The 27,541-nt window shown below is 46.9% G+C and overlaps 1 long non-coding RNA gene, 1 other non-coding gene and 2 pseudogenes across 2 annotated transcripts; 2 read left to right on the forward strand and 2 right to left on the reverse strand.

Annotated features, from left to right (window-relative positions):
* Nucleotides 1-1,716: 1,716 nt before the first annotated feature.
* LOC136483328 (uncharacterized) lies at nt 1,717-3,879 on the reverse strand. Its single transcript, XR_010765416.1, has 3 exons — nt 3,636-3,879; nt 2,026-2,185; nt 1,717-1,900 (listed from the first exon to the last, which is right to left on the reverse strand). It is a non-coding gene; the product is annotated as an uncharacterized lncRNA (long non-coding RNA).
* Nucleotides 3,880-4,993: 1,114 nt separating this feature from the next.
* LOC136479119 (protein Rf1, mitochondrial-like) lies at nt 4,994-7,323 on the reverse strand (annotated as a pseudogene).
* An 8,320-nt stretch (nt 7,324-15,643) lies between these two features.
* On the forward strand, nt 15,644-19,679 carry LOC136479121 (uncharacterized; annotated as a pseudogene).
* LOC136484584 (small nucleolar RNA Z247) lies at nt 16,160-16,298 on the forward strand. The gene has a single exon (XR_010766093.1). It is a non-coding gene; the product is annotated as a small nucleolar RNA Z247 (small nucleolar RNA).
* Nucleotides 19,680-27,541: the final 7,862 nt, after the last annotated feature.

Consider the following 27,541-nt stretch of genomic DNA (forward strand, 5'->3'; position numbering starts at 1 on the left):
CCGGGCGCTAGCAAGTCAAGAAAAGAATACTGCATGCTTCAACGGTTGAAACCCTGTACCCCCACAAGACTGAATCAGAGACCTGAACATTATTGGGGTATTTCGGTGCTAATCACCATGTCCATACCGGCTAGCTGCATCATCTCTGCTTATAGCATTATAATCTGATCAGGAAGCGCATGCACTTGAATGGGAAGACGCGGTGACACCCTAACAGGTGAATGGACACGCATGCAGGCAGACATGCACATAACTTTTCTGAGAAGCAAGTTCAAAAGCTTTAGGCAGTTGCTTAAAAAGCAAACATTTTTTGAAAAAATAGTTTCTGAAAAATGATCTTATTTATAGCTTTTGCCAGTGTTTTTTTTTTCGTTCAGCTTCTCAGTTCTCACAGAAGCTCAAACAAACACGGCCAATAAGAAGAAATGTTATTTATTTGGTTTAGCAATTAGCGTGAAGATCGAGTTGCATGCATATACATATACTACTACCTTTAAAATTTTGGCATATGCGCATGCCACACCCACAAATCTCAGGGATGATGAATCAGGATTCAGGAATCATGAGAGCGTGGGCACGGCGGCTGCCTCCTCCTTGCTCAGTTGCTCTTGGCCTTGGTCCTCTCCCGCTGCTCCAGGAACGGCGCGTCGGCATTGGCCATTGGCGTCGCTGCAGTAGAGGCAGGGGTGCTGCTGGAACCCTGCTTGCCAAGCACCTCCCGGTTGCTCATCGGTGCCGCAGCGCCGGGTGCGCCGCCAGCACGGCCTGCAGCGCCCCGCTGAACGCCCTGTATGCCAGGACAACGGCGCGCATGGCGTGGACGTCGTTGATGCAGCTCGGACTGCGTGCCGGCGTAGTTGCACCCCACCAGGGTGGCCAGCATTTTCTTCCCCGCCTCCATTGCTGTGCTGTCTTCTTCTAGCTCTAGCTCTACCTCTGGTGCGTGTTTCAGTGAGATATATGAGATAAACTTAGTATATTATCATGAAATGATTATTTATAACTCCACCAGTCTTATGCCATCATTTAAGCTGAATCCAATCAAGAAAGTTGTTGAATTTATGATTATCTTACTATCTTAACAATCCCATCACAACTTCTAGCAACAATCAAGATATAAGTGCAAGCAATCAATCACAATAAGTTTCTGGCATGGTTTTTCTGAGAATAGAATCAGCAACAGGCACACGTTTTCAATCGAAAACAACTTAACAGGAACAACAGTACAAAATCAATGTTCCTGTAATTCAGAAACTAAAATTAATATTCCTGTTTTTGAAGGTGTGAAGAGTATTGCAACCTGCGTTCCTGCAACACAATAGAATGTGTGGGGGAACTCTGATCGGACGACTCCAAGTTGATCGCGCACAACATCAAAACTGTGACAGAAGGGTTATTCATTGAGAATGGACAATGTATTGGCCTGAACCCTGAAGTTAGGATACAGAGGTAATGAATTGCGCAGACAAATTTTACCTCAAGCAAGACACCCGGTTGCCAGACCTGAAACGAAGCACTAAAGAGGTAACTAACAAATTGGAAAAAAGGAACAAATTAGAAACAATTTTTTAAGCAGAAAAGGCAATTCAACTAGGCATAACTTTATGAGGAAGCACAACTAGTTCGGATGCGTGACATGAGGATTAATTAAGAAACAAAAGAATAGGGTCAGTGATTTCTCCCTCACCTTAGCCGGACCAGAGGCAGTCGCAGGATTAGACGATGACAAGGAAGCTGCAGCTTTCTTCAGCCCGGAAACAGAGCAGAATTAGGTGGGAACTGGAGCACAAAACATACTGAATGGAACAAAGAAGAGCTTTAGTAGTTCATCTGGTAGCTCTTCGCCATGATTCCTTTGATCCATTACTGGACTATTACAGCCTCAACCCAGATAAAGCATCTGAAAGATCAGAATCAAACATTTAGGAAGCATTAAGATCCCTATTGCCATAAGCATTCATCATTTCTATGTTTGACATGAAGCAATTCTGGATATTTCTGTGATAGCATTGTCTGAATCCATACCTATCCAAAGAGAACCCATGTCAAATGCAGAGTAGTTTGCCATAGCGCCACCACTATGAACTCTGCTCAGTCCAAACTGTCGTTCATCCAAGTCTCATTTACCATTAAACGGCAGGCCAGGTGGTCCAACAGATAAAGATGCAGAATTACCAAAATGTTCCTGAAGCAAAAATATAAAGCCCAAAATTATTTCAAGTGATCACATAACTGAAAAAGAACTATAGAAAAAAAAGTAATTTGTTGTCCCTTCTATGGAGCATTAGGCAAACAAGAATAAGGCATTTTCTTCCAACAGTTCGCAAAGAAGTGAAAAACAAAGTTAAACAAAAGAACATGAATCCATCTTAATTAGAGATAAGAGGCTTTACAAAAAAAAATTGGGTAAAAATTAAATCATTAAGCATGCAAACGAAACAGAGAATGTCAGCAGCACAACCAAGGACAGGATACAAGGCAGGTGCTACCAGGACTGGAAAACCCCCACCCCTCCAACCCACCCCATGCGTTGCCCATGTTACCCTTTTTTAGCCCTATATGCACAGTACCTTGATTAAAGTGTATAACCAACATTAACATGCCAAAACGTATGGTTTACATATAGTATTTCATTATTAAGAGAGCGAGACAATAATATTTCATTATTAAGCACCCTCCTTGTCCCATTCCGAGTTCTGCCCCTGAGCACAGTGGCACCAGAGCAAATAAGAAAAGTTGCATACAGAACAGAAAGTTCAGTTCTAAGCAAATATGGATTGAAGCTAATAGTCCAATTAAATTGACATGTAAAATAACCTGTCTCTACAAATGTAGAAACAGACATTTGCTAAAGTAAAGCCAGATGTTAAGAACCATAATTGTCTAAATAGATGAAAAAGTGAATCTCATGCAACATGAAAGAGAGGAAGAAATTTTTTCCCTTATAAATTATGTATCTTGGTGAGTTATCCAAGCAAGCTTGCGTTAAAAAAAAAGGTTATCCAAGCAAGCCATTCCATCTGATGGTCAGGACTCTGGACATGGCAAGTGGACACACAAAACGTAGTTCAGCACCAACCTAGTGGAAAGGAAAATTCCAGTTCACATTGTAAGCACTGGTTTTAGTATCAGTACAAACACACGAGTTCTAAATTGCAAAGAAATCTTATGATGCGATCATAGGAAAAACTGCTTAGTTTGCAATGTTATAGGGTTTCATAGCCAACAAGTTTCTGCCCAGTAGAAATGGGCAAAATATGCACATAGTAGACAAGTGTCTAGTCATCCAGCTCAATGATCTTCACAACGGATGAATCTACCACTTTTTCTAGTAAATAACGACAAACAGTCATGGGACTTGATCACACCAGAGGCATTGTCGTGGTCAAGAGCAACCATCAGAATCCACTCATTTGTAGTGCTGGTAGACTCTTCCTGAAAGGCACAATGAAGATTGACTAATACCAAGTGACCAGACAATCGCTCGTTAGTTCAGCCAGGAGTAATCAATCAATTTGCGTCACGCAATGGAAATGCATGAAAACGTGACAAACTAACATAATATCTGCCCAGTGGATATAAGATATAATCAGAGCCTAGCTGCAAACGTGCAAGAACAAGCCAAGTAGGATCACCACGTCAAGCCTTATCAGTTAACGTTCACCCTAGCCTTCCTCTGTGATCCACCAAGCAGGTTGATCTCTCCCTCTGTGATCCACCCAAGCCTATGCATCCTTTCATTGTTTGTACTGCTGGGAACCGCAAGAAAAGGCTTGAAGGGTGAGTACGATTCCGATGGCCTCTATCAGATTCAGGAGCAGAAACACCATCTGGTTGCCTGAATGAATATTGTTGTTAGATAATAACAATGTTGCGATTTTCAACCTTGGAGCCATAGTTCATACTTCATACAGGGTACTTTCAACTAAGTTTCAGGAAGCCTTATGAGAGAAAGCAGAGTACTTTCGACAAAGTACTACATATATATCACTGAGACTCTAGATTTCATTCTCTTGTTCATGCTGCTACAATAGCAACAGCAGCTGCTCGAATATGATGCAGTGAACCTGGAGTTATATTAAGCAATGATCTGAGAGTTTGAAGATGGCTTGGTGGTATGCTTGTATTGAAGGTCATGCACAAAAGTAATGTCAAAACACTCAGGTCTTTGCTAAAAGCCTACAGCCCCTACTCCAGCCTCCAGATGCCATCATGAAACCAAACTGCTCCAGTTCAGATAAGCAGGATGGTCAGAAGTATTGGCACCATATATGAAGGTCATGATGGGACTTCCAATGCTCGACTCTGTTTATAGACATGGAGCTGCAAGGAATCAACGACATGGATGTCAGAAAAGAGCAAGCCAAAGGAGGATGGTCTAACACAAAAGTTAAGCAGAATTTGAGGTAGTTCAGCATGGGCTCCCTCTAATAAAAAGTGAAGGCATAGGAACAGGAGATTGTAGCGAACAAAGAAAACAAGTCATGGGAAATAGACCACAAAAGCATCAGAAAACACTAGTATATATTGGATTTACCTGATCCATGGAACTACAAACAGGAACAGCACACACTGCTAACAGCAGATATTAGTGTGAAAAAAGGCACTGCTAACAATAGATACTCAGGGGGGAGGGGGATACTTCTAACAGTGGGGGAAAAACACGAAGCTTACTGTATAGAAATCCATCAAGAAGTCAAGATGATTGACTTTATTCCTGGCTATGAAGAATATCTTACAAACTAAGCAAACAAAAGGAATAAACTTATGTGCTCCCAATAGTTTGAAAATTGATCCCCACTGTACAGATAACTAGGACTGAAGAAAAGATAACTTTTATAGGAGATAAACAGGATGCTGACACGCACTAACAGTGCAAAACTTCCCTAGAGAATTTCATCAAATAAATGTGACAACACAACATGGCCAGCAAATTAGAGCATGATGTGGACATTACCACTCACCTGAGGATTTATTTCGTTTGACATAATCCTCATTTTTTGACCTCCTCAAGAAAATGGTACTTTTCAGGTACGGACCTTGCATGGTGCTTATATTCCTCCCTTGAGAAAAGTGATATTAGCAAGGAAGTAGTGGAAGGCTCAAGTGAGAAGTTCATCTCATCAATTTTGGGGAGGTAAGCCCCAGCCCTCATTATCTCACCACCACCCAACAGCCTCCTAACTATAGCATTTAGCATGCGTGAGTTTGGAGTGCATCCACTCTTTTCCACTGCTAAAAACAGATTGTCAAGCTCATCTAACAGCCCTTCTTGTATGAGATTTTCCATCATTAAGTGATAGGTAAACACATTTGGAACTAAACCATGGGCAGGGATAGCAGCGAACAAATCTATGGCATCTTTCTTACTGCCACTTTTGAGCAACGAACCGATCATGGTATTGAAAGTAATAATGTCAGGTCAAAGATCCTTAGAACAAAGACTTTGGAACATTTTGAATGCTTAAAGGGCGTACCCAGTGTAGAGAGCTCCCGCTCTGTGCGGGGTCTGAATGCTTCATCAACACAATTATTTTTGCAAAGCCCATTTAGAATTATGGTATATGTGTAAATGTCCCACTGTTTTCCACTTTTAATCATATTGAGGTACAGTTCCTTTGCTTCAGAAAATCTCCCGGTCTGAAATAAACCTTGCAGTATATTACTGTAAGTCACAGCTCCAGGCGTAACTCCCTTCCTCAACATTTCTCGGAAAAGACAATATGCATTGTCTATCCTGCCAGCTTTACAGTAGCCATGAAGCAATGTACTATAGGAGACCAAGTCAGGTTTCAAGCCAACTGAGACCATAACATCAAGAAACTTTGCCGCTTCATCAATTCTACCAGCTAAGCAGTGGCCATCTATTAATGTATTATACGAGATAACATCAGGCCTCACGCCTACACGTTCCATCAAGTCAATGACATTCTGGGCTTCCATTACCCGTCCTTCTTTGCATAAGTTACACATTATTGTGTTGAAGAACACGACGTCGGGACAGATTCCTTGATCCAACATTTCAAAAAATAATTCCTCGGCCTTCTCCCATCTGTCAACGGTGCAGAGACCATAAACTAGGGAGCTAAAAACAACAATGTCAGGTGTCACTCCTTCATTGATCATCTGATTGAATTTAAGCACAGCTTCATCCACTCTTCCCAACTTGCAAAGTGCATCTATTAATGTTCCATAAGTGACTACATCAGGACTCAATCCTTGCGGCCTCATTTTGCTAAGAATATGCATTGCCTCATCTATCATTGCCTTTTTAGCATATGCACAGAACACAGTGTTGAAGGTGTAATAATTAGGTGAAATACCATTTTCTACCATCAAATCTAGGAGATCAAGCAAATCAGCAAGGGATCCTTTAGAAGCATACTCGTGAAGAAGAATGTTGTAGATAGTTACATTAGGTTTTATGCCCTTCCTAATCATAGAATCAAAAATCTTCCCAGCTTCTGTGCATTTTCTGTTCTTACATAGATAGTCCAGCAGCAAACCATAAGTAACAACATTTGGGTCAAGACCACGTGTGTACATTTCTTCGAGCCTTTGAACCACCTCTTTCCACTGTCCTGCAGATAGGTACCCATGGATCAGACAGGTATATGTCTGGATATTTGGCTTAACACCTTTATCAATCATCTGCTGAAGGACGCCCTCGGCCCTGTCAACTGCTTGAGCTTTGCCCAGGCCATCAATGATCGTGTTGTATGTCACAACATTTGGTGTGCAGCTTCCATCTCCATCATCAGCCATCATGTGAAGAAGCTCAAGTGCCTCCTCAGCTCTCTTTTCATTGCATAAACCCTTGAGAAGTGTGCTGTAGGAAACTACATCCGGCCTACAGCCAAACTCAGGCATTGTTCCGAACAATATCTCCATGGCCTCGTCCACCCTCTTGGCATCACAGAGGCCCTTGAGTAGTTGATTGATGACTACGTCATCCACCCTCAAACCTGTCTTAAGGATGAGGCCAAAGGCCGTGAAGCCATGCTCCAGGCGACCCATGCGACAGAAACAGCCAATTAGGATGCTGTATGTGCATAGGTCTGGACGCACCTTGTTGGAGCAGGCACGGGACATCCGGTTGAAGAGCGAGACGGCGAGTTCAGAGGTTGAAGAGCATCGGGACCGAGCGACAACATTAAGCAGGTGGTTGAAAGCACGAACCGAGGCGGGCCTAGCGTGGGGCAGCAAATCATCAAACAGCTTGAGCGCGTCGTCGAGTCCAAGGCTCCTCGACCTGGCTCGGCCCACGATGATGCGCTCCAGCTCCAAGCACCGGTCGCTGACGGCGCTCGCGCCGCGAGACATGCTGACGGAGGGCCCACGGGCGCGGCAACTATCCCGGCGCGGAGAGGCACGAGTTCTTAAAAATGAACTTTCTCATTTTCCTTTCAGCTTCTCGCTAAACTCAAACATCAAACAAAACACAGCCAATGTTCGGGGCAGGGTTCCTACCGTTAGGAGATTATTATTGATATATGCCCGTGCGTGTAACGGGGCCACAAATTTTTGCCCATGTTAAGATATGTCACGGTTCATGTATCTGGCATAGGTGCATCACGACTCATGTATTTGGTACAGGTTAGAGTAGTTAGTTCTTTGCTGGTATCTCAATTAGATAGATAGATCACTGTTGACTAAATATGCTCGGTAGTCCACCGAGGGGGTCTCCACGATGGTAGATTGATCGGAGGGATGCGCGAGATCAAGAACAAGAAAGCAATAGAGACACAAGAGTTAGACAGGTTCGGGCCGTCAGCATGACGTAATACCCTACTCCTAAGGCCTGCTTCTGAATTCTATGGAATAAGTGCCAAGCTTGACTGCCCACTTGATGATGCGTCCATTGGCCTCTTTGTTATGGAGGATGTCCCCCAGAGGGAACTTGGTAACCACGACGATCTTATAGTACTCGAAGTAATGGCGTAGCTTGCGCGACGTGACCAGAATGGCGTATAACAACTTATAAACCTGAGGGTAATGAGTTTTGGACTCATTAAGAACCTCACTAATGAAGTAGACTAGATGTTGTACCTTGTAGGCGTGTCCAACTTCCTCGCGCTCGACGATGATAGCTGTGCTAACGATGCGAGAAGTGGCGACGATGTAGATCAATAGGGTTTCGTCTGGTTGAGGCACCGTCATGATCGGGGGCTTCGTTAAAACCAACTTGAGCTGCTCAAAGGCCGTATCAGCCTCCTCCGACCAGGAGAAGCACTCGGAGGCCTTGAGTAGTTTGAAGAATGGTAGTCCCTTTTCGTCGAGGTATGATATAAAGCGACTGAGAGCAGCCATGCACCCTATGAGCTTCTGTATATCATTTACGCAGGTCGACCATTTCGCATTAGTAATGGTGGAGACCTTATCGGGGTTGGGTTTGATGCCGCGGGCGCTGACGATGTAGCCTAGGAGTATGCCGGATGGAACTCCAAAGATGCACTTTGAAGGGTTCAACTTCCATCGGTATCTTTTTAGGTTGGCGAACATTTCTTCAAGGTCAGCGATGAGATTGTCGATGGTTTTGGATTTGACGACCACATCATTGATGTAAGCTTCGACGTTGCGGCCTATCTATTGGTCAAGGCACATCTAGATGGCCCTTTGGTAGGTTGCCCTGGTGTTTTTGAGTCCGAAAGACATGGTGGTATAGCAATACGCACCGAAAGGCGTGATGAACGATGTTTTGATCTAGTCGTCCTCTTTGAGGGATATCTGGTGATAGCCGGAGTAACAGTCGAGGAAGGAGAGGAGTTCGTAGCCGGCGGTGAAGTCTATAACCTCGTCTATCCGGGGCAGACCGAAGGGGTCTTTAGGGCAGTATTTATTGAGATCAGTGTAATCAACGTACATTCTCCATTCTTTATTCTTCTTTTAAACAAGAACTGGGTTTGCCAGCCACTCAGGATGATACACTTCTTTAATAAATCTAGCTGCCAAGAGCCGTTTTATTTCTACCCTAATAGCCTCCTTCTTGTCTGACGTGAATCAACGGAGCTTCTGCTTGATCGGCTTGGTAGTCGGCGAGACATTCAAGGAGTGCTCGATCTTCTCCCGTGGTACCCTCGACATGTCTACAGGTGTAAGGTCGAGATGGCGACTAGAGGGGGTGAATAGTCATTTCTAAATTTAATCGCGCCAGCTAACCGAAATAAATGCGGAATTAAAATAACTTGGTCTAGCCAAGACTACACCCCTTTATCAAAGTTCACAAGCACCTTATAAAGATCCTAGTTAGCCAACAAAGGTGCCGGGCTAGCTAGAGCTCACCTATCCAATTCTAGGAGCAAGGTCACATAAACCTATGCCACTAGTATTTCAAGCAACGAGGGAGCTCCTACACATGCTAGTAAGCAAAAGCACAAAGCCAACTAAGTTGACTAGCAATGCTCAATAATAAGGCAATCAATGTCAAATTAGAGAGCGCAAATACTTAGCTACACAAACTAAGCAATGTGACTAACAAGGTTATATAAACTAAATTAGTCACGCAAGGGAGCTACTTCTATGCTACACAAGCAAGAAGGTAACTAGTGAGCTACACAAGCTAACTAATTACAAGAGCAACTACACAAGCACAATGTATATGAGAGTAACCATAAGCTTGTGTAAGGGGATTGCAAACCAATGGGAAAAATAATGTTGACACTGTGATTTTCTCCTGAGGTTCACATGCTTGCCAACACGCTACGTCCCCGTTGTGTCGACCGCTCACTTGGTGGTTCGATGGCTAATTGGCATCACCCGCCAAGCCCGCACGTTGGGCACCGCAAGAACCTACCCTGAAAGTGAGGGTAGCTCAATGACACGCTCAACTAGAGTTGCTCTTCGTGGCTCCTGCGGGGCGAGCACAATGCCCCTCACAAAGCTCTTCTCCAGAGCACCACGCAAGCTTCTTGCGGGCTTCGATAGGGACCACCACCAAGCCATCTAGGAGGTGGCAACCTCCAAGAGTAACAAGCACCACTGGCTTGTAAGACGACCACCTAGTGCCACTCGATGCAACCTCACGATGCAATCGCACTAGAATCGCTCACTCACTCAATCAGATGAACACTATCAAGCTAGAGTGACTTAGAGGGCTCCCAAGCACTCTCAAGCATAGACACATAGTCCCCCAAGGTGCTCAGCTCTACCAAGCTGATGGCCAAAGATTGACTACCACTTCTATTTATGGCCCCGATGAAAATAGAGCCGTTGTACCCCTTCACTAGGCATAGCTCGGGGTGATCGGACGCTCCGGTCAGATCGACCGGACATAGGACCTCAGCGTCCAATCAATGGATGCTCGCCATGTGTTGCCTCCGTTCAATCTTAGTCGCTTGATCTCAATAGTAAAATGATGACCAGACGCAGCACAGTGCCAAGACCGAACATAGGACTCCAATGTCCTGTCACTTCTAGTAAGCTCCCAGAGCTGCTCAACCACGACCGGACGCGTCCGGTCGATCATGTTCGGACGCAGCATTAGCGTTCGGTCCTTTCTCCTTTTCTCTGTGCCACCACATCAGCGGGACCGGACACACCTACCCAGCGTCTGGTCACAAAGTGTCCTAGGGTCTAGTCAAAGACCGATGCCTGCGCCTTCACTGCTGCCACTGACCGGACATAGGACCCCAGCGTCCAGTCACTGCGTGACCAGTGTCCAGTGCACTCTATGAAACCCTGTCTTTTCTGTATAGGGTGTCGGTGGCACCGTCAGACTATCCGCACTCTACGGATGGACATTCCGCCGGTGAAGTTTTGAAACTTTTTCCTTACCGAGTTGATCCACATCAACTCCAACTTCTTCTCCTTTGTAAATGTGCCAACACCACCAAGTGTACACCACCATGTGTATGTGTGTTAGCTTTTCACAATCATTTTCTAAAGGATTAGCCACTCAGCTTGCCACGCCACTCAATCCTAGCAATGATGTAAAGTTAGATCACTCGAGTGGCACTAGATGACCAATATGCAAACATATTTGGTCCTCTTGATAGTACGACCATCTATCCTAAACCCGGTCATAAACTTCTCTACACACCTATGATTGGTGAAAGAAAATGTCCTAGGTTATACCTTTTCCTTGTGCATTCCATTCCTTCTCCTCCAATATTGATGCAACATATGCACCAACCAATCACCAAATGATATGATCCACTTTATATCATCACGTGACCGTATTGGTTCATTGATCTTGACTTTACTTGCTTTTCACTGTTGCCTTCGTCCATCGGCGCCAAGTCTTGCTTTAAGCTTCACTGCCATACGGTCCATCACTCCAAAGCCTCTGACTTGCCCTTCACGCTTGCAACCAATCTATCAAGCCAAGTCTTGTCTTGATCTTCTCCACCTTGATCACATGACTCAATGCCATGTCTCATGTGCAATGAGCTCCTTCATCATCACATGTATGAGCTTTGCAACATCTCCAAGCCATTTCCACCTTCATGGCATATGTTGCTCACACACATGTACCTATGGACTAATCACCTGTGTATCTCACATAAACACAATTAATCCACCTAGGTTGTCACTCAATTACCAAAACCACACAAGGACTTTTTAGCAGGTTTCCAAGCAAACATGTCGGCGTTGGCACGTAGGAAGGAGATGAACGCGCTTTCCTATTTGGGGTCGAGATGAGCCCCAATCTTGGTAATCTTGGTGGGGTCATTGAGGCTGAGGCCGACCTCCTTTGTTTCCTTAGACTTGGTGGAGGCACATGGAGGCTCCAGCGCTAGGATCTCTAGGTCATCAACGGGCACCGTCTTGGCGTTGGTGGCCATACTGGCCATCTAGATGGAGAGGTCGGTGGCTTCAACGGGGGAAAGACTCTATTTCATAGGCATAGGCGATGAAGAGGTTGGCCCACAGAGCCAGAACTACTACAGGCGTGAGCATCTTTAATAACAGATAGGCGTAGTGCGGTATGGCCATAAACTTGGCCAGAACTGGCCGACCAAGTATGGCGTGGTAGGCGGTGTTGAAGTAGGCAACATAGAAGTTGATGTGCTCGACATAGAAGTTGCTAGCCATGCCGAATTATACCGGGAGGGTGATCTCTCCAAGAGGTTGGGATGCCCTGCCAGGTACCACCCCCTAGAAAGAGGAGTTGGAGGGAGTGAGGTCTTCTACTCCAAGGCCTAGCTCCTTTAGGGCTCCGACGAAGAGCAGGTTCAGGGCGCTTTCACCATCGATGAGTACTTTCCTAAAGAGTACTTTCTTGATGGTTGTATCGAGAATGAGGGGGAAGCACCCTATGGAAGGGATGTCCGCCCACTGATTGGCCCTGCTAAAAGTGACGAGGACCTCAGACCAGGGGCGATAGCTAGGGTTGGTGATAGCGTTGTCTGAGTTGATGGCGAGCACCCGACGGGCGGTGAGTTTTCGATCTCTTCTATTCTCGACAGCGATGAGGCCCCCAAAGATAGTGGCGACCACTTTGTCATGATCCTGGAAGGCGTTATTGTTGTCCCCAGGTGGTTGACAACCTCTGGCTCCATCGTCGTTGTCGTCGTCCTTCTTTTTGGCCTAGAACTCCTTAGCCAAGCCAAGGCAGTCCCTCATCATGTGCTTACTGTTCTTGTGGAGGGGGCACGGGCCTTCGAGGATTTTCTTATATTGCTCATCGTAGTAACGTTTGGCATGAGGTTCATCAACGGTGGAGACGATGTTGTCTTATCGGCGGTGGTGATACTGACCAGCTTTAGACCCTTCTGGCCAACCACGGCTACTATCCTGATGGTGGTTGTGGTCGTCGTAGCCACGATCACTGTGGCGTCGTTCGTCGAGGTGATCGTCGATGCGGCGAGTTGAGCGGTGAGTGCCCGCATCCTCGTTGAAGTGAACTTTGGCCTCTTCAGCGTCGACGTATTGATCGGCTATCGTGATCATCTCGCCAATCCCCCTTGGCGGCTTACGATTGAATTTGGGGCGGAGGTCGTGGTGATGGAGTCCTCAGACAAAGGCGGTGATGACTTCTGCTTCCATGATGTTGGGAATATAATTCCTTATCTCAGAAAAAACGTCTGATGTAGCTACAGAGAAGCTCGGACAATTTCTAATAAATACGATTCAAATCGTGTTTGGTGCTCGGCCGAGTACACGTAGCCATGTAATTGTCAGTGAAGACCTTCTTCAACCGTTCCCAAGATTCAATGGAATCTGGGGCGAGGCTCATGAGCCAGTTCATTGCGGTTGGCGTGAGCATGATGGGAAGATAGTTCGCCATGACACTAGTGTCTCCCCCGACGACACGCACAACGGTGGCATAAGCTTTGTAGCCACTGTATGGGATTCATTCACCCCTCATAGGGCTCAACCCCGGTGATTTTGAAACCACAGGGGCCACTAGAGTGTTCGGAGTGCCCTCGTGAATGCTCAGGGCCGTTTGGGATCGTCACCATTGGGATCGAGAGCATTGTCGACATTAAGTGGCTAGAGGGCTGCATCCGGATTGCTGAATTCTTGCTCGTATTCTTGACGCTGGCGTACTTCCTCCTCATGCCGAGAGAACGGCGCCCATCAATATGACATCGTGTATCTCGGAGGTTGTTGATGTGTTCTTGGACATCTTGATCGACTTCTTGGTCGTGTTGGCGAGGGTTGTTGATATGGTTCCCCCTAGCTCCCCCTGGAGGGGTTGTCTATCATCACGATGTTGGTTGGCGAAACGGCTTCTACTGGGGCGGCGATTGGATCTTTGCGCGGCAGATCGGCGATTAAAGCTTGTCGAGTAGGAAGGTCCCTGATCCTGGCGGATCTCGTTGACCTGGCAATGCGCAGCCTTAAGCATTGCGGCGACCTTGGTGACCTCTAGCGTTTGTTCAAGTCGAGCGAGCTCGTTAGCGGCCATGACCAAGTTGGCGCTTGGGGTCTTGTAGACATCGTGGTTGTCGACACGGACAAATTCATCATCGATGTTGTGGCAAAGTGGGCGTGGCCTCCCTTGTGAGTCGAGTTGTTCTCTGTTGCGAACAGCCTCGGCTAACACGATGGTGGCCTCATTCGCTCGACGCTGTGCATGGTTGGCATTTCTGTTGAGGCACTATTGGCGCTCCTCATCGTTTTCCCTGTCACGGGATGGCTCATTGGCGCTGATGTGAAAAATCCTTCCCCTGAACCCTGGCGAGAAAGGAGGAAAATCAGAGGGAGTCTCGAAGATTGTTTTCGTGGAGCCTTGGGATTCAAGGCTCGGGGTCTCTTCCAAGATGGTGTGGAGAGATTCCTTATCAAACTGGCGAATTACCACCATGTTGATCATAGGCACGGCCTGGTCGGTGGTGAGGTCGATGAATGGATGAACATCACCAAGCTGATCGATGGTTGGATGAATTCCACTGATCTAGTCAGCAAATTTGCCCCTGAGGACATCTTGGTAGGAGACGGCGATGCTGGTGAGCCCAAAGGTTAGGGCCATTAAGGCACCATCTCTTTGGCTATGCTGATCAGGCCCAGGCAGATTGGATCTATGAGGTAGCTGACGCAGAGCGGCTGGTCAGCAATGGATCGTGAGCGCTTCCTATGTCACGGTGATGACGAGGGACTCCTCGGACCACCTACGATGGTGGGAGTGTATGGAGTGGTCGGAGCATGTCGTACGTTGATGTGGACGTGGCAAAAACTCCTCATCGTCTGCAGGTTGGACAAGGGCCGATTCGGCAATGGACAAGCAGTTAGAAAGCTTCTGGTTTACCTGATTGATAGATACAACCAAGTCATCGTTGTCTATTTGCTTCCTCGGGTAGCGAGGGAGCGACCGACGAGTTGCTGATGAAGATGACCTCGGAGATGGTTCTGAGATCAGATCTACTGGCACAGGCGCAGGCGTAATCGACACAGTAGAGTTCTGCATTAGCTCGACGATCTCCCCATCACCGTTGTCGTTGATGAGCCAGGAGATTGACCCAACCATGAAGGTTTGGCCGAGATTCGGGGAGAACAGAGAGCTCAGAAATCATACCATCTTGTTTGCCATGAAACAGCACGCACACCCCTACCTGGCGCACCAACTGTCGACTAAATGTGCTCGATAGTCCACCGATGGGGATCCCCACGATGGTAGATTGATCAGAGGGATGCGTGAGATCAAGAATAAGAAGGCAACAGAGACACAAGAGTTAGACAGGTTCGGGCCATCAGCACGACGTAATACCCTACTCCTATGGTCTGTTGGTTTGTATTGGCTATCGTATGATATTGCGCGTGTTTTGAGGGGGTCCCCTACCCACCTTATATAGCCGGAGGGTAGGGTTACAAGTCGGTTAGATCTAGGAGATAATCGGTAAGTAATAACAGATTATAGGAATCATGGGATCGAGCATATCCTAATAGATCTCATAGCATCTTTAGGATATCACCCTTGATGTCTTGCGGTACACGCCGAGTAGTACCATGCACTATAAGTCTTCGTCTTATGGGCTGGACCGCCCCTGGCGGTGCGGCCCATGTACTTTGTCATGGGTATCCGGGATCATACCCCCCACAATCACATTGATCTTTATCTTGTTGTAAACCTGACTTTGTGTACAAGCCACGCTGGGGGCTGTTCCCGGCCCATATTAACATGAAGTCGAGACCCTAAGGGGCAACTTGTTCACTCATCTTGACGTGGTATTCAGAGCCCATTTCCTTACGAAATTGATCCATGGCCGCTTCCTCTTCTTCCGCTGCGCCTGCATTTCCATCGATAGGGTTTATACCCGTGAGCGAGAAGCTGACAAGAAATAACTTCCCGATGTGGCATCTCCAAGTCATGTCAGCTCTCCGTGGTGCCCAGCTCGCTGGGTACATCAAGCCGACATGCCAAGCTCTAGAGATGTATCTGACTCCGATGAAGAAGGATGATGGTGCAAAGGGTGATGATGACAAGGAGTCACCGGTTCCCAACCCCGACTACGAAACTTGGATCACCAAAGATCAGTGGGATCTAAATTATCTGTTGTGCTCTCTTTCTAAAGAGATTTTTTCCCAAGTCACATCTTCAGCGTAGACCGTGGCCACTGCATGGGCCGCCATTGAAGTCGTCTTTGCGTCCCAGTCCAGGGCATGGGTTATTAGCACCCGGATGCCCCTGGCTACAACGTCCAAGGGGCCATCTACCGTGGTGGAGTACTTCTCAAAGATGAAGGCCCTTGCAGATGAGATGGCATCTGCATGGAGGAAGCTAGAGGATGAGGAGCTTGACTCCTACATCTTGACCGGTTTGGACCTCGACTACAACCTAGTGGTGTCAGCTGTTGCCGCTTGGGTCGAGCTGATCTCAGTTGGGGAACTTTACACCCAGCTGATCAGCTTTGAGCAGCGCATGGAGCTGCATGGCAGTGGTGCTCAAACTCCTCCGCAAACATGGCTGCTCAGGGTGGTCGTGGAGGTGGCAACAACTCCAACAACAACGCCCGTGGCCACGGTGGTGGTGGCCGCGGTGGCTTTGGGCGTGGCTACCAGAAGGGGGCTGTGGTGGAGGACGTGGAGGCACATCTAGGGTGATTTGCCAGCTCTGTGGCAAGGAAGGACACACGGTGGTCAAGTGCTACAAGAGGTTTGATGCCTCTTTCACCGGTGCTCTGCACAAGAGCGCCTCCTCCGCGACGACATCGTACGGCATCGACACCAATTGGTACGTTGATTCGGGCACCACCGACCATGTGACCAGTGAGCTTGAGAAGCTCACCATCCACGACAAGTATGGAGGCCATGACTAGGTGCATTCAGCCAGTGGGGCAAGTATGGAGATTGATCACATTGGATCTATCACTTTGCATACCCCTTCTAGTGTTATTCATCTTAATAAAATCCTCCATGTCCCTAAGGCCACCAAAAAAATATTATCTGTTCATCATCTTGCACGTGATAACAATGCATTTTTATAATTTCACCCAAGTTACTTTTCTATCAAGGAATAGGGAACGAGGAAGACCCTCCTCGGCGGCATATGTGAAGGGGGGCTTTATCCATTGAAGTCGAGTTCGTGCAAGTCGAGTCCAAATAAACAAGACCTTGGCGCTGCTGTCAAGCCATCCATCTCCCTGTGGTATCATAGATTAGGGCACGCTTCCACTAATGTAGTCAAAGCAGGTCCTCAATCGCCATAGGCTTTCTTTTGCTAGTGAGTCCAAAAAAATGGTTTGCGATGCTTGTTAACAAGGGAAAAGTCATCAGTTGCCATACCTTAGATCGACTAGTGTTTCTACTGGTCCTTTGAATCTTGTATTTTTCTGAAGCATGGGCCCCTGCGCCCTCCTCTGTTGGTCGCAAAACCTTTTATGTGAGTTTCATCGATGATTATAGCAAGTTTACTTGGATTTATTTCTTGTGGCATAAATCTGAAGTATTCCAGTGTTTCCATGATTTCCAACATCTTGAAGAAAGGCAATTTAATTGCAATATCTTAGCCATGCAAACCGATTGGGGTGGTGAATATCAATCTTTGAATTCCTTTTTTAAACGAGTAGGCATAGCTCATCATGTGTCATGCCCGCATGCTCATCAACAAAATGGATCCACGGAACGCAAGCACTGTCATATAGTCGAGGTTGGGCTTTCCTTGCTTGCACATGCCTCAATGCCTCTAAAATTTTGGGATGAAGCCTTTGCCACCGCTGTCTTTCTTATTAATCAGCTTCCTTCCAAAGTCATCCAAAATGAATCACCCTTCGAGCGTATTTTCAAAACCCAACCTGACTACTCCTTCCTTCCTTCCTTCGGCTGTGCCTGCTGGCCAAATTTGAGGCCGTATAACACTAGGAAACTTCAATTTCGCTCTAAGCAATGTGTCTTTTGGGGTTATAGTGATATGCACAAGGGATTCAAATGTCTAGATCCATCTGCAGGGTGAGTTTATATTTCTCGAGATGTTGTCTTTGATGAACTTGTTTTTCCATTTGCTCGCCTTCACCCCAATTCTAGTGCACGGCTTCGGGCCGAGCTTTCCGTTTTACCTGATGCTTTACTCAATTCCAACTCTAGTTTTGGGGATGCAATTTTTCTTGACCATTGTGATGCAAATTCTCCATCTACTAACCAAAATCCCAGTTCTAGTGCTTATGTGGATGTAATAGGAACTTCTGGCGTTTTATTTGATGCAAAAACGAGCACAAATGGATGTGATTTCATGTGTTCGCGACAGCTCGGGCATGCGAACCAAAGTTGATTCGTCCTCTAGTGGCGCGGCAACTCCTGAATCTGCTTCGGGATCGTAGCCGGATACGGCGGTGGTCGCTTCGTCCCCACACGTCAGCCCGACAAGATCTTCTGTGGCCGCGGGCGCTGCATCGCTGACTTCGTCTCCTCTTGTCTTGCCACAGACGGATCCGGGCATGGGGGACATGATCTTGTGGCCCCCGGATCACCTGCAACACCGATGTCAGGATCTTCTGAGGTCGGGGCGTCTGCTGCTTCTCCTATGGCGCCCGCAGCTCCTCAACGTCCTTCAACACGGGATTAGTAAGCCAAAAATTTATACTGATGGAACAGTGCATTGGGGTATGTCTGTAGCATCTGTTGCGGGTGAACCCACCTCGGTTGATGAAGCTTTGCATGATCGAAGATGGGTTGCAGCAATGGATAGTGAGCATCAAGCTCTCTTGAAAAACAAGACATGGCATCTTGTTCCTCCTCCTAAGGGCAAGAATATAATAGATTGCAAATGGGTTTATAAAATTAAGAAGAAGGTAGATGGCACGGTTGATAGATACAAAGCTCGTCTTTTTGCCAAAGGATTTAAGCAATGTTATGCGATTGATTATGAGGACACATTTAGCCTATTGCTAAAGCTGTTACAATCAGACTAATTCTCTCTATTGTAGTCTCAAGAGGATGGGTCGTTGCGGCAGCTAGATGTACAAAATGCCTTTTTGCATGGAGTACTGGAGGAGGAAGTATATATGCGGCAACCACCAGGATATGTAGATAAGTCAAGACCAACATTTGTTTGCAAACTAGACAAAGCTCTCTATGGTCTCAAACAAGCACCACGAGCTTGGTATGCTCGGTTGTGTGGGAAACTTGAAGCACTGGGGTTTAAGTCATCCATGGTAGACACATCTCTTTTCTATTATAATAGAGGAAAGCACACTATGTTTGTTTTGGTTTATGTTGATGACATCATTGTGGCAAGTTCATCGCAGGAAGCCATAAATGCCTTACTCAAGGATGTGGAAAGAGAGTTTGCCTTAAAGGACCTTGGTGACTTGCATTATTTCCTTGGGATTGAAGTTAAAAGAAATTCAGAAGGCCTGCTTCTATCTCAAGGGAAATATGCAGAGGACATTATCAAAAGGATAGGTATGAGTAATTGCAAACCGATCAATACACCATTGTCTAGTGTTGAAAAGCTCAGTGCAACTGAGGGAGATCCACTTGGACCTGAAGATTCTACAAAATTTAGAAGTGTTGTGGGGGCTATGCAATATTCAACATTGACTCGGCCTGACATTTTGTTTGCGGTGAACAAGGTGTGTCAATTTCTTCATAACCCCACAACTGTACATTGGAGTGTTGTGAAACGTATCCTTCGGTATATTCATGGGACGTCCAAGCTTGGGCTTCATATCAGGATGTCCAAATCTATGATGGTTAGTGCTTTCTCGGATGCTGATTTCGTGGTGTGCAAGGAAGCAAGCTACCGTTTCCCTTTCAAGTACAGAGGTGGAATACAAGGTATTAGCGGATGCTACCGCTGAGATGATATGGGTTCAGAAATTGTTGACAGAGTTGAAGGTTCAATATCCTCCTGCAGCCCGTTTGTGGTGTGACAACATTGGAGCCACACACCTGACAGCAAATCCTGTGTTTCATGCAAGGACAAATCATATAGAAATTGATTTCCACTTTGTTAGGGAAAGGGTGGCTCAAAAGTTATTAGATGTTAGACACATAAGTTCGGGTGATAAATTAGCTGATGGGTTTACAAAGGCTTTACTATTAGCTAAGTTGATCCAATTTAGAAGCAATCTCAATCTTGTGGCATGTTGAGATTGAGGGAGGGTGTTAAGATATGTCACGGTTCATATATCTAGCATATGTACATCACGGCTCATGTATTTGGTACAGGTTAGAGTAGTTAGTTCTTTGCTTGTATCTCAAGTAGATAGATAGATCACATTGATCTTTATCTTGTTGTAAACCTGACTTTGTGTAGAAGCCACGCCGGGGGTTATTCCTGGCCTATATTAACATGAAGCCGAGACCCTAAGGGGCAACTTGTCCACTCATCTTGACAGCCCACACCTACGACAACGCACATGATTTACGGTTTCGACGAACATATTATGATATCTTCAAATCTAATTACGACGAACATATTTTGAAATCTTCAAATCTATTTACATCTATTACACCTAAAAAGTTCCTAACCTTATCATCTGTTGCCCTGCTCTAACAATCTGTTAGCGTAATTGGGTGGCACGTGAAGCCATAGTTGTCTTGACGGTCAAAATATTGGGCTCGCATCCTAGAAATTCCATTCCCAGCCCATCACCATGATGGAAGCCCATGTAGCAACTGCCACAACCCTGATGTTTAGGCCTTAGACCCTGCAATAAGATACGTCTAATTAATTAGCCTAAACCGAGTTGTCATTCGTTTGACTTGTTCCACTTATAATACTTAACATCTTTAAAATTAAAACTTAATGTGTACATACATTACACTTTAAACTTGTCTAAAATGTAAAAACATATGGCATATATAAGGTTAAGTGTTTTTGTCTAGGAGGAGAATTCTTGTTCAGATTGCTCTACTTAGTTATGGCCTTGGACTTGCCACCCTGGACATTCATGGCCATTAATAAGATTCTAAGAGGTTCCTTTGGAAAGGAAGAAAAAAAATGTGAGTAGTGGACATTGCTCTTTGATAGATGGTAAAGAGATTGCTGCCATGGCTTTACGAAATTGCAGAGAAGTTTGTTAGTTGGGGTCTCTTATTTAAGTATAGTAATTTTGAGTTGGCCCTTAGAATGTGATGGCTCTGGTTGCAGATAATAGAGTCTATGGGCAAGCATTTCCTATTCATGTCCTTGTTTGGGGCTTTCTTTTCTATGGCAGTGAGGTTGTGAATCGGAAAAATGTATTGTTCTACACTGTTGCGATGGACATAGTATAGCTTATGCCCGCCCCACATTTATTCGCCATATTTTAGGACATTGTTGAGGTCATTATGTATATTATAAACTGGATTTCAGATATTCGAGGCGCACTCATGGTGGCCATCATCTCTGAATATCTTAATCTCTGAGACCTCCTTTCGAGGTGGTGTTGCATCCTAATTCCTAAAGTTGAGAATCCTATGTTTGGTGTTATCTCCATAAGTCAATTGGAGGGGAATAAGGGAGATTCTGAATCCCCCTCGATCCTCTCCAATCCCTTCCTCCAACTCTCTTGGATTGAAATCTAACTGAATAAGCCTTCGGAGAAGTACCTTGCTAATTCAGTCCATGGAGAGAGGATTTAGAAAACTTGGGAGTGTCCGTGTACACCTACTCATCTACACGATTTCATCGTGTGAAAAAGAAAATGTGACATTATATACTTGGTTGGGAGTGTCCGAGTACTTGGGAGTATGTATCTGTCGAAGCTTCTTCGCAACAAATCCATAATTCCTCTCCCCCCGTCGAACCAAAGCGTTATCTACGTCTAGCTGAGTTTGCACGAATATCCACATATATGTTCACGCCAACAAATTTATCTTGAGTTTTAGGATAGATAGGACCTGTGCACCATAATTTCAATTTTCCACGCAAAAGCGCCCAATGCACCGGGCAAAAACAAAGTGGGGTACTGTAGCTGCCTAATAGGCAGGTGCGGTACGACGGTGCATGCCATAGGCTGGCTGGTTGTGTACATGCCTTGTTCGCTTGAATTACTTTACCAGTACTTTTTAGCGGAAGAACAGTGTTTTTCTCTTACAATAAATCAGTATAAGCATCAGCATAAGCTAAATTTTAGCAATACTCACGTCTACACAGGATTTAACTGTGTAAAACTAAATATAGGAGACTTATCCAATTATGTATGTATCTAAAAAAAACTCGACCCGCGGGGAAGACAGCCCCAAGCATTGTGTTTAAGAAAAAGACATTCTCACGCAGGTCGAGAAAATCCCCGAACCTCTGTCACATCCATACACACAGCAGCACCGCAACCGCATCTTCCGTGAGACTAGGCAGCTTTCGTAAGACTGGGCTGGGCTTAGGCCTGTGCTTTGACATGGGGTAGACGAGAGCATGTTTTTCAACATTTTTTTGAACCAATGTATATCTATGGAAGTTTCTTCCTTACAAATCCCAAAATCCTCTACCACGTGGAACCAAACATTAGTGAGCCCAAAATCCTCTGCCGCGTGGAACCAAACATTAGTGAGTTGTCCCGTTAGGGATGCAAGGTGGGTTGTTCGGCATGTTCGTTGGTTGATTTCTGAGCTGATTTGGGCTGACTGGTGTTGGTTTGTTGTGAGAGAAAAACACTGTTGACTGACTGATTTGGGCTGGCTGAAACCAACAAACGAACAGGCTGGTTGTCTCGTTGGCCACAAAAAAAATAGCTCTATGCACTGTAGCAAAAGCCGGTTTTCTCTCTCCTACTTTTGTCTCACTGTAGCACATGTACTGTAGCAAGCGGGGAAAAGCCAGAATAAACGGCTTCTCCGGCTTTGATGAACAGTGCCGATGTCAGTGAGAGGGGGAGGGGATGAGAGAGAAAACCGGCTTTTGCTACAGTGTTTTCGTCAGAAAAGCCGGAGCTGGCAGAAGCTGTGCCAAACGGGCCCTAAATCTCGAACATTATTCTTTTAGGACAGAATATTATTCTTTTCAACATTGAATATTATCCTCCTTACTGGAATATTATTCTTCTGAACTAGAAATTTATTTTTGCACTACATCGATCAGTCCTAAAATACATGTGTGATTTCGAAAAATTGTCCTAAAAAAATTGATGTTCTAGGTTTTGGACATGCACTTTCTCTACGTGCTACCATGCAACTCACTTTAATTGAAAACCTAACCGTGGCATCCTCCTTTTAAACAAATCTCGCGTAACAACCGGAATCATTTCTTTCTTCTTTTTTTTCGACTCGTTTTTTCCACTAATTCAGATGCATGCATCAGGGTTACAATCCGCAGTCACCAGGCCATCGACACAGGAAAGGGGCATACTGACACTCACCCAACCTAGTATCTCCTGAGACTTGCTTTATTAGAGTATAAGCTACTCGATTACAAGATTTGCTAGCATATAACAATTTAAAATCAAAATAATGCACAGTAACTGGAACATGTTGACGAACAGGTAGCTGACCTGACCAAGACCTGCTCCACGACGCCGAAGCCGGTGGTAGCTATGTAAAACCCAAACGAGATAATATATATTTTTTAAAAAAGCCTTCACATAAAGACTGTGCTTACTCCGTTAAAAAAACATAATTTTAGCTTTGAATTTGGACACGTACAGCTTCATTGTAACAACGTAACAACAGATAGCGTAACACGGCCTGGCCCCTGATTCCTCGTCTACCCCGTCCAACCGAAACATCGTTTATTCGTTTCCTTCCTCTCTCGCGCGTCTCGCCCGCCCGCCCGCCAGCCCGCATCCCGCCCGCGAATATCTCCTCTCAGCCGCCGACGCAAGCCCTAGACATGCGCCGCTCGGTTTGACAACCAACCAGCAACCAAGCGAGCAAGAATCAAGAACCAAGAGGCAGGCACAGCCGATGCTTCTGGGCCTGGTCCGCCCCGCCGCCGCCCCGCATGCGCACGCAACAACCTCACGCCTCGCAGCGCGATGTCCCCGCCGGCGACCTCCCGGACTGCGATGGGACGGCCGGCGCCGGCTTCCCCGGGCGTGGGCTGTGCTGCCCCGACGACCCGCTCGACCTCGTCCTCCAGCTCTTCCCCGCGAACCGAGCTCCGCCGTCGTCGCTGGCGGCGCTCGGGATAGGCACCGCCGGCGGCGAGCCGCCCCGTCGGGTTAAGCAGGAGCCGGAGTCGCCGAAGCCGCTGGCGGAGAGCGCGTATGGCGGCGTCGGCGTCGGTGGCGGGTGGGATTCTTGGGGCTTGTCCAGCTTCGTTCTTGACGGACTCTGCGGCCTTGAGGAAATTGATGTGGACATGTTCTTTGCTGACGACGCGCTGGACGGCGGCGACGGCGGCGGCGACAAGACCGAAGGCAGCTTGCTCTGCGACCTGACGGAAGCCAAGCCCAAGCCGCCGGCGCACATGACAGCTGCTCCTGGTGGTCCCGCTCCCGTTCACACGCGCGGCTCGTTGGGCGGGGCTGTCGTCCCCAATGACGCGTCACCGTTGCCCGCGCCAATGCCAGCTGGCGCTTTCCCCTTCCAAGCGTACGACGCGTGCCGTGCGTTCGATGGCGCCGTTTTCAACAACGCGTCCGCGGCGCCGGCGCCCATGCCAGCTGGTGGTCCGCCGCCCGTCTTTGTCACCAACAACAGCACGCCGCCATTGCCGGCGCTCATCATGCCAGCTGCTCCCGCGCGCATGCCGCCAGCTGCTGGTCTTCACGCGTGCGGAGCGTTGCCCGGCATTGTCTCTAACGGCGCGCCTGCACCGCCGCCGCCACTGATGGCGCTCATGCCAGCACGCGCTCTCCACCCGAACGCCGCCGCGCTGGCCGGCGTTTACTCCAGCACCAACGCGCCGGCGCACGCGCCTGCCCCTCCGTCAGCCACACCATCGTCGTCGCCACCGTCCCGTGCGTCTTCAGGTTCTGGCCGCTGCCCGTCATCAGCAACCTCGGAGACCGAGTTCTTGCAACCCCATCATGCCTGGGTTGTGCCGAGGAAGCAGCGGAGCCCACCAGCAGTCAACCGCCGCAAGCGGCCCTGGCTGCTCGACTTCCCTCTCCACGCCTTGCGGCCGGTCGCTCTTCCTCCTCCGGCTAATCCCGGCGCCGGCGGTGATGACGACGATGCCAAGAACCGGTACGCCTTGGTGCCTGTCGTTCCTCCTCCTCTGGGCAACACCGGTGGTGATGACATTGCCGGTGGCGGCGGCGGTATCCGCCGGCGCCGCCCCGCGCCACGCCAGAGGAACAGGCAAGCGCAGAGGGTATGCAGCCACTGCCACTCGCCGGAGACGCCGCAGTGGCGCGCGGGCCCGGACGGGCCAGGCACGCTGTGCAACGCGTGTGGGATACGCTACGCGGCGAACAGGCTGCTCCCGGAGTACCGGCCGTCGACGGCTCCTAGCTTCCGGAGCGGGCAGCACTCCAACCGCCACCGGAAGATCATGAAGCTCAGGGAGCAGATGATGAAGGCGAAGGAGGAGAAACCGTCGGAACAACAACGGATGGAAGATGGTCTGGAAAAAGATGATGGGTTCATGGGTGTGTGCACGTACATATCAGCAGCAGGCTTGTGACAGTGACACCCCGCTCAGGTTAATTGTAGCTAGTAGGCCACTATTAGGTTTAGGTTTGATTATTTGGTTTCGTTAATCGTTACTTACAGATGATGCTAGTAGTGTAGTACCAACTAGTGATGTATTGATCACTCATCCATGGATATCCATGGATGTTAGCTAGCTAGGCCATGCAAGATTTTTGTAAATTCTTGGCTTCGATTTATTCATTAGTTGGTTAAGAACTCGTTCTGTAAATATATCAATCAAATCAAGATTCAAGGGTCATATCTCGGGTTGGATGACTCATGTTTCGTGCATTTTCTGTATCTTTTTCAGACGATATATAAGCGTGGTCATCTCTGTAACTGTATGATTTCAGGGTTTCTAACTTTTATATATGGCTAGCTGGTTCAAGTGAGATCATCTTGGTCAGCACTGGTTGTTTCTAATGGTTATTCCCCACGAATTGCTTCATTCTGTCGCTGCGCACTGGGAGAGGTTTGATAGCAGTTGTGAGCACCGACATGAGCTCTTGCTCGCACGGTGTCACTAGCGACGGTAGGTGCGAGCGCGAGACAGGAGAGGCACAAGGGAGAGTCCATGACCAAACCAACGAAGCCACATAATAGCAACTAAGGGCAGTCCCAATGGTGTATTGATGATGGGTTCTATTCTCATTAAATGACTTGTCACGTAGGCAAAATGCTGACATGGCAACGTAATTAATGAAGAAAGAGAGCAAAAATCTTAGAAATGGTTTCCTCATGAAGAAATCAGGTCTTCTCTTGACCCAATGCACCAAAAAATCATGAAATCGCCATTGGGGAGAAACCACCAGTTTTCAGAGGGCTCGTGCCACACTCCCATTGGAGGAAGAAGATAGAGTTGGGAGAGAGAAAGAGAAAATAATTATTACACAAAGACACCTCCACTGTGGAAGGTAGTTTCTATAGATGATTTCTTGTGCTATAGAAACCGTATCAGTTTTTTCTATTGGGACTGCCTAACTAATTAAGCTTGACTCTAAATAGATTTGGGCTATGGGCCATGCGTCATCACCTCGATTCGCCCGATGTGCATGACCTGGCGCACCAAACCGCTACCTTGTCATGCCTCGTCGAATACTAGATACCATGGTCATTGGTTGGTTGATATCTTTTACCTTAACAGCAATGCACTAGGAGCGGTGACAGCAATGGTAGGTGGTGACAATGGCCTAGCAACGACCTGAGCTCTTGACCTAGCGCCAGCTTACAGCCTGTTCGGTTGGCTGGTTCATATCGTTGCTGGTTCGTAAAGAAGTACTGCTGGCTGGTTTGTGTGAGAAAAAAATACAGTTCTGGCTGAAAATTTACGATCGTTTACGACAAGTTATAGCCAAACGAACAGGCTGCTAGCTCTTGCCAACATGGTGTCAATGACAGGTGCGAGCACGAGACAAGAGAGGCACGAGGGAGAGTCCTTGACCAAACCAACTAAGCCACGTAATAGCAACTAACTAAGCTTGACTCTAGATAGACTCGGGCTATGGGCCGTAAGTGGTCACCGCCGTTCGCCCGACCATGCGTGACCTGACGTGCCTAACCTGCCCTGTCGTGCCTCGTCTGTGCAAACGTCGTCGCATTCTATACACCATGGTCGTTGGTTGTTTGCATCACCGTCCTATGGTGTCATGAACATGGATCGTCACTGGTTAAAGGTTTCTGTCACAAATATTTACACGGATAGGGTGGAAAACTATGCTACTGCTACCATGCTCCCAATACCCAATACTCTCAAGGACGTAAGAGCTTGAACCCTTTGATTATTTTTTTTTTTTGATAAAACACTCAAAAAGTGTTTCATATTTGATATATCTAAAAAAAACATATAAACAAACCAATTAAATGATTAAAGTAATCGAGTAACCAAAATACCATCCAGATATCTCGGGCATCCCCGTGATCATTGCCCTCCTTTTCTCTGTCTTATTTGCCTGGTATCTGACTGACCCCGATCTGCGCCGTGCCTAGCGAAGCCCAGTACCAGTTGGAAAACATACGTGACAATGTGACGTGTAACAGCCATTTATGCATGTTGGAAAGTTGTTAGGAAGACCGTAGCCATGATAATGGTCAATTAATTGACTAGTTCATGATTGAATGGCTTCATACGTGACGTATCTGTAGCTTACACTTCATTATTCCCATA

Source organism: Miscanthus floridulus, chromosome 9 (assembly GCF_019320115.1).
Source record: "Miscanthus floridulus cultivar M001 chromosome 9, ASM1932011v1, whole genome shotgun sequence".
NCBI lineage: Eukaryota > Viridiplantae > Streptophyta > Magnoliopsida > Poales > Poaceae > Miscanthus > Miscanthus floridulus.